Source organism: Pinus tabuliformis, chromosome J, assembly GCF_031772625.1.
Source record: "Pinus tabuliformis cultivar Carrire ecotype Pingquan chromosome J, CPIR1, whole genome shotgun sequence".
Lineage (NCBI taxonomy): Eukaryota > Viridiplantae > Streptophyta > Pinopsida > Pinales > Pinaceae > Pinus > Pinus tabuliformis.
The window spans coordinates 616,103,277-616,117,521 of record NC_142295.1 but is presented as its reverse complement, the minus strand read 5'-3'; the positions used below and the strand labels follow the sequence as shown (position 1 = coordinate 616,117,521).

The following is a 14,245-nucleotide window of genomic DNA, read 5'->3' as shown; positions in this document are numbered from 1 at the left end:
GGCAGCCCTAGGGAAGATTAGCAAGCATCAGATTAGCCCACGATATATGGAGCCTATATAGTGATCACATGTAGGGACTAGAGATGAGGGCTAGAGGGATTCCATCCTTTTGATAGGGATATGCCGCAGCAGGTCTGGCTATGGGATGCGGGGATTCAGCTGATCAATAGATCACTTGTGATGAGTGGAGTCGTGGTGGAAGGTGATATAGTTCGCTCATGGGATGACACATGGGGGTTCACAGAGGGTTTCATCATATGGGGAGGCAGACATTCTCTGTTGTTGCACAGGTTCGGAGTTAGATTTGGATGGGTAGGCCTTGGTGCCATGGAGATGCCCATGCAGGATGTGTCTCGCCTCTTTCATTACTCCACCATCGAGTTCCAGGAGAGGAGGATACTGACTGCGCACAATGGGGAGTATGACATAGTCAGAGTAGCGCAGCGTTAGCATGGTGGCACCACTTTGGGACTAGCAGGGAACTAGGGCATCACAACTCTTCACAACTCAATAACCTTTAGGGATGCGTTGGCTACTAAAGGGGGATATCATACAGATCTTCCATTGGGCTTTAGCGAGTCATTGATGGGGTACGGGACTTCTGGTACTTTCACCGGGCAAGATAGTGAATGGAGCGAGGGGAGCTTCATGTTGGACAAGATTGCCCGGGATACTGGTATTGAAGGATTCTTTTATATCAGGACAGTGCAGAGGTCAGGCACGATCCAGTGGCACATCTGGGACCCTGTCACATTTTGTAGTGGCAGTGGGGAGCAACAGTTAGAGAGGATGCCTGTTGGGTCCCTATAATACTAGTGATTACCCCATTACTATTGTAGTTATACCCCTTATTTATATTGTTGTGCCCCTATTACCCCCATATTGTTATTTCTGTGCCCCATAGAATCCCTCTATTGTTATTTTTGTGGCTTTATATTATTATAGTTAGGTCGGCTGGATTATATTGTGACTCCTTAGACTCCTATATATAGAAAGGAGGTTTTGTCATTTGTATCATCCAAGAATTGTTCATTTATGTAATGTAAAGGAGGTTGCCCCCTCGAAGAGGCTGAATTCTAAGGCGTGGATCTATCTTTTCTATCTTTTCTTGAGCTGGTTTCATAACATTTGGTATCAGAGCTTTGGATTCTAGGGTTTCGCTGCTCCAAACAGGTCATCGTGGCATTTTCGCTATAACTTTTTTTCTGTGACGTTTCAGAAGTCGCAAAAAAAACCCATTTGAGAAGAATTGGCGCTGAACCTTGGGTCCGAATTTCAGAGCTTTTCGCGCGACATTTTCGGAGATATGATCTGAGGAAGTTGGTCTTTTTGCAGACTCCTGAATTACATTCAAAACAGGTGACCTGGGGAAAATCGTCATAACTTTCTCTCTGAGGATCGGATTGAAATTTTGTAAAAAGGTATAGAAAGAGGACGGACTGTAGTTTCTTGTATGCATGTTTCAGATCCAAAGGTCGAAACAGTGACTTGTGGCACGTCGTACAAGTTCGCTCTACTGAACTAGTCTATAAGCAAGTCACTGTGGGAGATTTCACATAACTCTTCCTTGGAGAATCCAATTTGGGTCAGACTTGTGGCATTGGAAAGAGGACACAGAGGGCTACTACAGCTCACAAATTCAGAAGTAGATGATTGGAAAGTACAGAGATACATCAGAGGCAATATCGAGCTCCTACAAAGTGAAAAAAGGTGTGTAGATTTTCTTAAATTTTTGCTTAAGCTTGGTTTGAAAATTTATTTTGAAGGAATTCAAAGGGCATAGTAGAGCATTATTATCGGTCACTGATGCCCCGAGGAAAGAAAATGCAAACACCTAGTAAGGAACCTGAAAGCTCTAGCATGACTCATGAAGAAGAGGAAGAAATGCAACATGATATATCAAAATTACAAGACCAAGTGCAACAACTGTCCCTTGCACAAAAAGGAACAGAATCTAAGATGGATGGTTTAAAGAAAGATGTAGAAGCTAAGATGTATGGTTTAAAGAAAGGTGTAGAAGCTAAGATGGACTGTTTAAAGAAAGGCGTAGAAGCTAAGATGATTGACGTGGAAGCTAAGATGGATGATTTGAAGATAGATTTGAAGACAGACATGGACGAATTGAAGATAAATATGAATAAGTTGCTACAAGAAATGGTCACTAAGGGTGAAAGAGTACTAAAGGAAACTCATGATGAGAACAAAAGAAATGTTAATCATGATTCCATAGACTCTAATGTTGGATCGAAGACTCACCATGTTCCAAAAATCGATATGAGGAAGTTTGATGGCAAGGATCCCGCCACATGGATATTACAGATGGAGCAATTCTTCGATCTCAATAATGTGCAAAACACACAAAAGGTACGTATGGCAACTTTATATTTGGAACCAAATCAGTTTGTATGGTATCAATGGCTTTGTTCTCGTAAACAATTTATCACTTGGGCAATTTTTACGGAAGAATTGGTAGCACATTATGAGGATACAAAAAGCAACACTTTTTTTAGCCAATTGATAAGTCTCAAACAAAAGGGTTCAATAATGGAGCACATTGAGGAGTTCCAAAAATTGAACATAAGGGTAAAAGATATTCCAGAGGAGCATAGGATTGATGTGTTCATAGGGTCTTTAAAGGATAATATCCAACATGATGTGCGCCTTTGGGAACTTGATTCATTAGAGAAGGCATTCAGGTTAGCAAGAAAAATGGAAAGCAAAATTATGGCAACTAGGAAGCATACCATTCACAACTATAAAGACGGAAGTGTTGTTGCCCATAGTCTTCCACAACCTACAAGGTTGACACCACAACAATTGGAAGAAAAAAGAGCAAAAGGGCTTTGTTACAATTGTGATAGCAAATACACAAAAGGTCATAAGTGTGCTGAGAAGAAATTATTCTACATAGATTGTGAAGAGGAAGAAGAAAAGGAGCAAGAAAGGTCAAAAGAAGAGGATATATTCCAGGAACAAAGCCTAGATGAAGAACAAATAAATCCGACCATATCTTGTAATGCATTGGCGGGAATTACCACTCCTCAAACCATCAAGATAGAAGGACAAATCAAGAAGAAAAAGGTAATAGTGTTGATTGATTCAGGAAGCACCCACAATTTTATTCATTGTAGGGTAGCAAAAGAATTGAATTGCTTCCTATATCCAGCACCAGAGTGTCAAGTGATGATTGCAAATGGAGGAACAATAAATTGTTCTGGAAAGTGCCATAATATCAAGCTATCCATGGGAGAATATGTATTGACTAGCCCAATGCTTTCCATTCCAATGGGAGGTGCTGATGTTGTACTAGGAGTCCAATGGCTACAATCCTTGGGTACAATAGCTTTTAATTTTCAAGAACTTTTCATGAAATTTTCTGTGGAAGGAAAGGAAGTTGAATTAAGGGGTATTGCAGGGAAACCAGGAAAGATAATCAGCTCTAATGGCATGACAAAGCTTCTAAAAAAGGAGCAAAGAGGTGTAATTGCACAATTATGTTCGCTAGATGTTTCCACATTGGAATCATCTATTTCTCCAGATCTCCAAAAAGTCCTGGACAATCATTCCAAGGTATTTGAGACTCCCAAAGGTCTCCCACCTATGCGTGATCATGATCATGCTATTCATCTGATTCCAGGAAGTGTTCCTCCAAACATCAGGCCGTACAGATATCCATATGTCCAAAAAAGTGAAATTGAACGTATGGTTGCAGAAATGCTAGAGGCTGGTATAATTCAACCGAGTCAAAGTTCTTTCTCAGCTCCAGTAGTATTGGTGCACAAGAAGGATGGATCATGGCGCATGTGTCCAGATTATAGGGAGCTCAACAAGCTCACTATTAAAGATAAGTTCCCCATTCCTGTCATTGATGAATTACTGGATGAATTGCATGGATCAATTTACTTCACCAAGTTGGATCTTCGTTCGGGATATCATCAAATCAGAATGAAGATTGAAGACATTCCGAAAACGGCATTTAGAACTCATGAGGGTCATTATGAATTTTTGGTCATGCCTTTTGGCCTTACCAATGCACCTTCAACATTTCAAGGTTTGATGAATTCAATTTTCAAACCATTCCTTAGAAAATTTGTGTTAGTATTTTTTGATGATATACTAATCTACAGCAAGTCTTGGAAGGATCATGTTGAACATGTTGACAAGGTGCTACAACTATTGGAGGAGAAACAATTATATGCAAAAAGATCCAAATGTTTCTTTGGAGTCCAGGAGGTGGAATATTTGGGTCATATTGTATCTCATGAAGGAGTTAAGGTAGACCCTAGCAAAATTAAAGCCATTAAGGAATGGAAAATCCCCACATCCATAAAGCATCTGCGAGGATTTCTTGGGTTGACAGGGTATTATCGCAAGTTTGTTAAGAATTATGGGAGAATAGCAGCACCTCTAACAACATTATTGAAGAAAGATTCATTTTCATGGACTCCGGAAGCAACAAAGGCCTTTAAACATCTTAAAGAGGCAATGTGCCAAGCACCGGTCTTAGCTACACCGGACTTCACAAAAACCTTTATTGTGGAATGTGATGCTTCAGGAAATGGAATTGGTGCTGTTCTAATGCAAGATGAAAGACCCATTGCTTTTGAAAGTCGTCCAATCAAGGGAAAGTTTTTAAGCAAAGCTATTTATGAGAAGGAAATGTTGGCAATACTCCATGCACTTAAGAAATGGCGACCCTACCTAATGGGAAGACACTTCAAGGTAAAAACGGATCATGATAGCCTTAAATACTTTTTAGAACAAAGATTATCCTCTGAAGAGCAACAAAAGTGGGTCACAAAGATGTTGGGTTATGACTTTGAAATCATCTACAAAAAAGGGAAGCAAAATGTGGTGGCAGATGCACTCTCAAGAAAGGATGAGGATATGGAAGCATTGTTGTGTGCCATTTCTATTATCCAACCAGATTGGATAAACGAAGCAAAGGAGGAATGGAAGAATGACGAAGAAGTGTGGGCACTTATTCGAAAGCTACAACAAGATTCCAGTACATCTGATACATTTAGCTGGCAAAATGATTCGTTATGGTACAAAGATCGCTTATACCTCTGTAAGAATTCCCAGCTAAAACAAAAGATTCTTATGGAATTGCACACTTCTCCCTTAGGAGGGCACTCAGGATTTTTAAAAACTTACCACAGGGTTAAGAAGGAATTTTTTTGGGATGGCCTTAAATCAGATATTCAAAAGTTTGTGGCGGAATGTTTGGTTTGCCAACAAAATAAAGTTGAAACAATTAAGACACCGGGTCTATTACAACCTTTATCCATTCCAAGCCAACGTTGGGAGGAGGTTTCAATGGATTTTATCACAGGTTTACCCAAGTCTGAGGGAAAGAGTGTCATCATGGTGGTAGTTGACAGACTTACCAAGTATGCACACTTTTGTGCATTATCACATCCATTTAAAGCCAGTACAGTTTCTACTGCATTTATGGAAACAATTCAAAAGCTACATGGAAACCCAAAGATTATTGTAAGTGACAGAGATCCCATTTTCACTGGAAATTTTTGGACAGAATTATTTTCTTGTCTTGGTACTCAGTTAGCTCATAGCTCATCTTATCATCCTCAATCTGATGGGCAAACTGAGATAGTAAACAAATGTTTGGAAGGATATCTTCGTTGCTTTGTATCTGATAAACAGACACAATGGGTCAAATGGTTGCCTCTGGCTGAATGGTGGTATAACACTTCCTTCCATACAGCAACAAAAATGACCCCATTTATGGCACTTTATGGGTATCAACCACCATCAATCACATCATATTTAAGAGAAAATTCTAAGGTTCAGGCAGTGGAACATCACATCGAACATCAACAACAAGTCCTCCAACTCTTAAAGGATAACCTCGTGTTGGCACAAAATAGAATGAAACAACAGGCAGATCAACATCGCAGTGAAAGAAGTTTTGATGTAGGTGATTGGGTATTCCTACGGCTACAACCATATAAGCAAATGTCCCTAAAGCAAGCTAAGAAGGATAATAAATTATCACCAAAGTATTATGGTCCGTACAAGGTGTTGGAAAAGATTGGTACTATGGCATACAAATTGGAGCTTCCTGCAGCTTCTCGATTGCACCCAGTTTTCCATGTTTCATGTTTAAAGAAGGTTATAGGCGACAAGCTCCCAGTTCAAACAATATTGCCAGAACTTGACGAGGAAGGAAAAATTATATTGGAACCGGAAGCAGTCACAGAAACAAGAACTCGACAGCTACGAAATCGATCAATTTCAGAGTATCTTATCAAGTGGAAGAACTTATCCGCTGAAGATTCCACATGGGAGGATGAGAATTTTATGCAGAAGTATCCAGAACTGCTCAAGCGTTGAGGACAACACTTTTTTGAAGGAGAGGGGCATGTTGGGTCCCTATAATACTAGTGATTACCCCATTACTATTGTAGTTATACCCCTTATTTATATTGTTGTGCCCCTATTACCCCCATATTGTTATTTCTGTGCCCCATAGAATCCCTCTATTGTTATTTTTGTGGCTTTATATTATTATTGTTAGGTCGGCTGGATTATATTGTGACTCCTTAGACTCCTATATATAGAAAGGAGGTTTTGTCATTTGTATCATCCAAGAATTGTTCATTTATGTAATGTAAAGGAGGTTGCCCCCTCGAAGAGGCTGAATTCTAAGGCGTGGATCTATCTTTTCTATCTTTTCTTGAGCTGGTTTCATAACAATGCCTGCTTAGGCATTGCTTGAGGACAGGCGATTTTTGGTGCATTGGAGGAGCTTGCTGGATGAGGATGCCACCTGGGAGGGTGAGCACATTTTGGAGCACCGAGCTTTGAGGTTGCTTGAGGGCAAGCAACATTTGGGAGGGGAGGACTGTCATGTCCCTTCTCAAACACATTTGTAACAAGGTGTTTCCACACATTTTTGCACAATTTTGGCTATAAGGGAAAGAACCCAACATTTTCGACTTAGGAACTTAGGAGGAAATTCGACTTAATTTAGTTGCTAGTGGAAGGTGGGGGCCACCCAGGTGGGAATTCGAACTAGGCCATTCGAATGGTTTGGAGGGAATTCAAAGTGCTAGATGGAGGGGCCCACATGAGGCAAGGAAGGCCCACAAAGATAAAAGGAGGAGAGAGCTCTCATTTGGATTCATTCTTACACCTTGCAATCAAAATTACTTGACTGTTCGCTCTGCTGTTTAGCTGAGTCAACTAACTGTTTAGCCACGAATCTCTCAAGCGAGAGATTCAACCTCTACTTCGGGGGACCATTTGTGCTCGCCCTAGAGAGGCAGTTCCTTAAGTATTTCAGGAGTTTCGAGAGTGTGTACAACACTACCATTCAATCGCAATAGGGAGTGCGTATTTCTGGCTAGCTAGAGAATACGTAGGGGGAGTTTGGAGCTATCAGTGATCAAGCATTTGCCGGGAGAGTTAGAGGATTGGGAGAGCAACAAAGGGTCAACCTTTCTTGTGAGTTTTGGAGCCAACAAAGCCAGGATCCCAACAGTTCGATTTATAGTTACCTGGGGCCTGCACAGAGAGCCACCACTAGGCTCACGTGGGAGTTGGAAGAAGGAATTGTAGAGTTGGAGTTGGCCGAGAGAAGTAGGAGATCACTCGGAGGGCCATTTGAGGAGGATTGTTGGAGTTGAGAGAGCAGAGATTGACAAGATCAGTCAAAGAAACAAAATTCGAAATTGGAGGAGGGCCAAGCTATGGAAGGTAAATTTTTGAAGGTTGGAACCAAGGGAAACCCTTTTTGGGTTTTTTTGGGTTTTGGGCAAGGATCACACTCCCTATTTTTTGGGCAGATCTAAGGGGTCGAACAGGGGTCCCAACTCAGCGAGTGGCTAGAGGAGCTAAGGGGAATTTGGGCCAAAATTCCGAGGTCAACATCTGGCTAATTCCTTTGTGGGTTTTTCTGGGTTTAGGCCAAGGAGCAAGGAGCTGAAATCTCATAATTTTTTGAGCACGGGAAGTATTGTTTCCAGCCCTTCGAAGTCAACAGACAAAGCAATTTTTTGGGGCAACACAGTTCAGTTTGGTGTAGCAGTTGTAGTAGCCTTCAGTTCAGCATTTTCTCACCTGGGTTTTGTCAAGCTTGTCCATTGAGACAAGCCCAGGTGCACCATTCTATTTTACTATTGTATTTTGCTCCTGAAGAAGTAATAAAAGAGCTTAATAGCTCTCTATTTCCAGTGTTTCCATGGGTGCTTAATGTATATTTCGTTTTTCTGATTGCTGGATTGTTTGCATGCTTTGTATATCACTTACATTCCTGTTTAGGATCATTACACTAGACTAGGCATATAATTAAAATTAACCAAGATCCCGCATCACACATTAGATCTAGGTCTTGCACTTCTTTTAGGATAGAATTTGGCATTTGCATCTCACAACAATTGTTCATCCAGTAACTTGGAATATTAATCTATATTGTGTAAGTAATTAATTTAAAGGCACTAGTCTCTCACTTATATCTTTAAGAATCTAATCTAATTGTGCTAAATAATCTCGCTTGCCGTTTAATTTTAACCCAAGCTGCTAGGCCATTCAGTTGTGTCTCCTGGACTCTTTGGTTCCCAACAAGCTTCTCATCATCTCATCTGTAGAGACTACCCCCCTTAGCCCGCATTTGGGAAACAACTTAAACAGAGAGGGCAAGGATTAGAGTGACAACCCCTGGCTTGAGTGTTGTCGCAATTTTGTGTACAATTTGAGTGACAATAGGTACTTGTATCCACACGTCCTCCATGTCTTCTTTTTGAGGTCAACAAGTCTCATGTTGGGTACTTGTATCCACACATCCTCCATGTGTCGTGTCATTGTGTTTTGTGACTTAGATTGCTAGTTATGGCATATAGCCTGTTTGGCTTGTGATGCTTTTAACTATAGTGAATTGTCCAAAATGTGGTCAATTAAAAGAAGTGTATGCTACAATCATTTCCCTTGGTGAATCACTAAAACCTAAAACCATTGAAGAAAGTGACCAATGTTGAGCTAATTTAAAAGGTGGTGCATTGTGTGATACCTACAACCATTCAACTTGTTCCTTTAGTCAATTAAAGTGATCTCCAAGCTTGTGCAATTTAATACATTACATACAACATTTTCCCACTCATTGATATGTTGGAATGGATGCCCACACTTTTAATTCAAAGTGTGGGGAGCAATTGAACCTAGAGCCAATCATCTTTATTACTTGTTTGGGTTTGAATTGCAGCTTGCATCTTGTTATCAACTGCTTGAATGAGTATTGGTACTGCAGTAAACAACTTATTCATTAAATTGGCAGTGCGAATAGACCAATGAAGTCTTGAAGCCTTAAACTCATATTGAAGGTGATTGCACATTCATTTAATTACACAAAGGTTGGTCCATTGTTGGCAGGTAAGGAAAATTTCGTTCGAGTCGGTTGATAAGCTTTGGTTTGGTCACCACAAGTAAGGTAAATTCAACATTGAATCAATGAAAAACATAGACTTTTTCCCTTGTTAATTAACACAACAGATGTTTGTGGTTAAAATTGCACTAAGAACAAGACATTGAATTCTATTTCTGTAGAGTATTTGTATGGATGAGATGGATGGGCTGTAGGTCTACCACTTAAGGATCAGATTGGTATCATAGTAGTTGAAATTGTGACCTTGGAGCTTCCAACACTTAGAAAAAAGCAGACCCATCTTGGGAAAAGCATTGAAAAGAGAGAGGTTGGAAGAGTTAAGAGGCTTCAATGTGCAGATCCAAGAGGAGAACTAACACTCGAAGGAGAGGATAGCAGAGTTGGAAAATGAGCTTGAGTTGCTGGCCTAGTTGCAGATAGTTGTCGAAGAGACCAATAAAGTGCATATACTTTCCATTGCTACTATAGAAGCCAACATCATGATGGAGTCAAGCATGGTAAGCCTCACTCTCCACAAACATTTCTCAATTTGTTTATGAAGAAACCTTTGGTGACATTGAAATGTATACTACAAGCACCGGTTACAAGCTCATGAGGTGAACAAGCTACAATGTTGCAGGGATAGGTAAGAGAAGCCAAGGGATTATACATCTCATTATGGTTGAACATAGAGCATGAAAGCCTAGATATCGATGGACAATCAGAAGTGAGTGATTATAGCTTACCTCAAGCTAAGAGCACCAAGATAACCTTTGTCAAGCCACGAGAGACTGAAGAAGAAGCCATTTTGATAGAAGAAAAGGCATTTAAAAATGGAGTGGGCAACAAACCATTCTATTTTGCTTGTAGAAGCTTGAATGAGGGCAACAAAGGGATGTCATTGTTGGAATTTCGGTAGCTCTAAATGTATTTCCGAGAGGTGAAATCCCACCAAAAGGAGTTGGTTTGGCAACTTACCCATAGTTGGGGTTTTGGACCCAACGCTGTGGGTTTGGGACCTAAGTAATTAATTGTTTATTCTAACTTATTGTCAAGGGGTTCAGAGGCTAAAACCCTAAAGGACCTATGGTTTCCTAAATTACCTAAAACAAAAGTATAAATAAGATCCAAAGGGGAGGCTCATAACACAAGTGAAGGACTTTAATTTGTGGAGAAAGGAGGCTAAAGGACCTAGTTGCAGAGTCTAGGAGAAGCCATAACTAGCATAAGGAGGTTGAATCAAGATGTCTGACTGCAGATAGGAAGTCAAGGTCTGTAGAATGCAGGAAGGAATCCACAGCCAGGGAGCCACAAACCTGTGGAAAGGTCATTTTTGGAAGGCCAAGAGGGCCGTCTACCAAGCAAGTAGAAACTGCACCTAGTGTGGTGTTGTAACCCTAGTGACAACCTCTGGCTGAGAGGAGGCCAGTGCCTAGGACATCTATTCAATGTAAATAACATATTTCTTTTAAAGGTTTCTGAATATCGGTGCCTAGAGATTACCCTTATAGTATAATGTGAATTTAATTCTTGGAAAAGTAAATCAACTCCTCAAATGGCCTGTGTATATGTGACTAGTTTTTTTGGAGTTGCAATGCAGTGGGAGAAGGATTGAGAATAAAGACTCAATGTACAGGGCAGTAAAGAATCCAATACACCAAATATTAGCAAAAAAAATGAAATGAGTGGAAGTGAAATGTTGAATTTGTGGAGCGCTTTAATTAAGGTATATGTGCATAAAAATAAACAGGTATCCTCTGTTGATAAATCTGTTTATATAAAATTTAAATAGACACCAACAACTTCTTAACACAAATTCAAGTAGAAGACAAAACACAATAAATGAGTTACAGAGAGAGAAAACACATACTATAGCCAACAAATATTGGGAATCACTTGAAAACTTTATTAATCTTCCAAGAAGCTTCAACACATTACACATGAAAATACAATTTCTCCAGGCAAAATTTCGGAACCCTCACATTGGTTCCTCTATCTCATTTAAAAGAAAAATTACAACCAAAGACAGTTATGAGTAACTGTCAATTGTGTTAACTACTTCTTAACTATTCATAACTATTCAAGTTCTTTAAAAACACTAAGGAACTATTACAAAATTACAAAAATGAAATCATTTCAATTTCTCAAAATAGAAGTCATTTAGACTTTCGGGACTCTTGCTCCTTCGATGTATCTCCTTCTCTTGATGTAGCCCCAGGCTCTATAACTTGAACGTTCATTGGAATCACAAGATTTGGCACTTTTTCCCAAGTGCTAGATCAAGAACTAGAGATTGAAGCACTTTGCGATAAGCCATCTTCAGATTAGTCAGCTTAGCATAATTTGGCTTATCTGTAAATAAAGTCTTGATTTTCCAGAGCAGTTGAAAATCCCTTTGCAGATAATTCACTATTGTTGAGCCCTTCAAAACTGCAGTCTTCTCATGTGATGAATTGATTTTGCTTTCTACTAAAAGTGTTTCATACTGCTCCCATGAAAGAAGATTTCCCTGTTGGTCCCAGCAGGTTGGCAGTCCTGCTCTAATTCTTTTATCAAAGCTGGAGTTGAAAAGTGCAACTGATTCTTTGACTTCTTCCAATATGTTCTCTGCTTGTTTCCTATACATATTCCTCTGAACCATTTTACTTATTTCCAACACTATTGCTGTCCTATCTGTAATATCTACAACTGTCGGCTCTTAGGAGGATTTAGCATTCAAATATTCAATAATCTTCTTTGCTATTTGTGCAGTTTCCCGTGCTTGGTTTTTGTTTGCAGTAATAATAAACTCAGAGGCTCTTATCATGCCTTTTTCTTCTGCAATAACATTTATGTGGTCCCAAATAGCTCGAATCTGCTAAATAAATTAAATTGATCCGTACTCTCCCTTGACATATTTCGCTGCCTTTCTTTACACTTCAACTGTTCTTTCGTATCATTTAAGTCCTTTTGCAGCTTCTTCAGTCCATCTTCTGAGATTTTTAATTCAGTCATGACCCTGGTCAATTTTTCTGTAGGGTCTTTTGAGTCAGCTGACACTACCACAGTACATACATGCTTATCTATTTTTTGTTGCAATTTTGCATTTTGTTGTTTGAGGGCTGCAAGCTCTTGATTTCTATCCAGTAGCATTTTTGTCAAGATTTCTTTTTCTTCCTCCACCCGAGCTAGTTCAGGTGTCTGGACATGCTCTGCTGCATGTATATTTAACTTCTTTCTCAATGTTTGAACTTCTGACTCTGTACTTTGTCGCAGAGCTTGAATTGCTGCCTAGTATTCAGGATTTATTCCTAATTTAATGATTGACTTTTTGAGCTCTTTATTTTGGGTATGCAGGGCTCTGGAATTAGCTCTCTCTTGTTTAAGTTGATATATCACCTTTTCTAAAAGTGCCTCTGCTTTATTAGCTGCCAAAGAAGTCTTGCCAAGGTCACTATAGATCAATTCACCTGTCTTCTTGTGTAGATTTATCTTGTCAGGCAGAGGAATATCTTTGGTATTCACAGATAAATTTATAGTCTTGAAATTGATGCCTGATGAAATAGACTGAGCAACTAGGTGGGTAAGAGATAATTTCAACTGATTCTTCTCAAGATCCATGGCTGACAAAAGTCTGGTTTGATAGTTTGAGGCTGACTGGGCCTCCAACTGGGTTGCAACATTACTTTTCACTTTTACATTTCTCTCCTCAATCTGCTGAAAATCTGTTTGCAAAGCATTAATGGAAGAAGAAGCTTCCTCATCATTAGGAATTGGGGATGAAGTTAAACATTTTGTATCTCCCAATTGTACTTGGAAACCTACTTCATTTGAAGGCCTTTCAATCAATTGAGAAAGAGATTTTACTTCAGTTTGTCCTCCTTGAACCTTGGCTTTTTTGTTAGATTGTGAGTCTTCAACATCAATGTCCATAAAATTTGAAGTATTCCTCTTTAAACCCTTTTCCTTGGGAAGGGGGGTTTCTACATTTATATTCTGTTGTTCATTCTCCATACCCAAATTTGCTAATTTCTCCAGCTCTGGTTTGGCTACATGGGCATACAGTGCACAAGTCATTTCGATTCTCCTTTTTGAAATTACTTGATGAAGATTGTAATTCCATTTTTCTTTAATAAATGAATGAATTGAATTGATTTACATGAGCAAAATGAAGCTCAATAAGTAATACAGAGATATTTACAATAATAGAAACATCAAGTTTCTATTAGGAAATAGAAACAACCAGTTTCTTCTAAGAAATTGCTAAAATGATAAAAATAGCAACAGCTAATAAGAATGAGCATTAAACACTAAATAGCATTATTCTAATACCCTCTCTTAATGCTCAATCTATTTATAACACCGATAGACCCTCTGAATTTTACAAACTTATCAGGACCAAGAGGCTTGGTGAAGATGTCTGCGGGCTGCTTTGTTGTAGGAACATATCGCAACAGAACGGATCCGTCTTCAACAAGTTGGCGAATGTAGTGGCAATGAGTTTCCACATGCTTTGTTCGTTCATGAAAGACTGAATTCTTGGCAAGTTTGAGCACTCCCTGATTATCAAAGAACAAGGGAGTAGGACTTGTCTAGGAAACATGCATATCCGCAAGCATACATCGAAGCCAAACTGCCTCACAAGATGCCTTAACTGCTCCCCGATACTCTACTTCTGTTGAGGAGAGAGCCATTGCCTGCTGCTTCTTACTAGTCCAGGTGACAGCACTGGATCCTAGACTAAACACATACCCAGCTGTAGATTTACGGTCATCAACTGAACTGGCCCAGTCAGAATCTGTGTAACGTCTGAGTATAGGATCGGAACTTCGAGTGTACAAAAGTCCATAATCAGGAGTGCCACGCACATAACGCAGCACACGC

The 14,245-nt window shown here is 39.6% G+C and overlaps 1 protein-coding gene across 1 annotated transcript in view; it reads left to right on the top strand.

The window, feature by feature from the left end:
- Positions 1–14,245, top strand: part of LOC149228458 (uncharacterized) — a 412,049-nt gene that overhangs the window by 53,560 nt on the left and 344,244 nt on the right. The gene's annotated exons all lie outside the window — the stretch shown is intronic.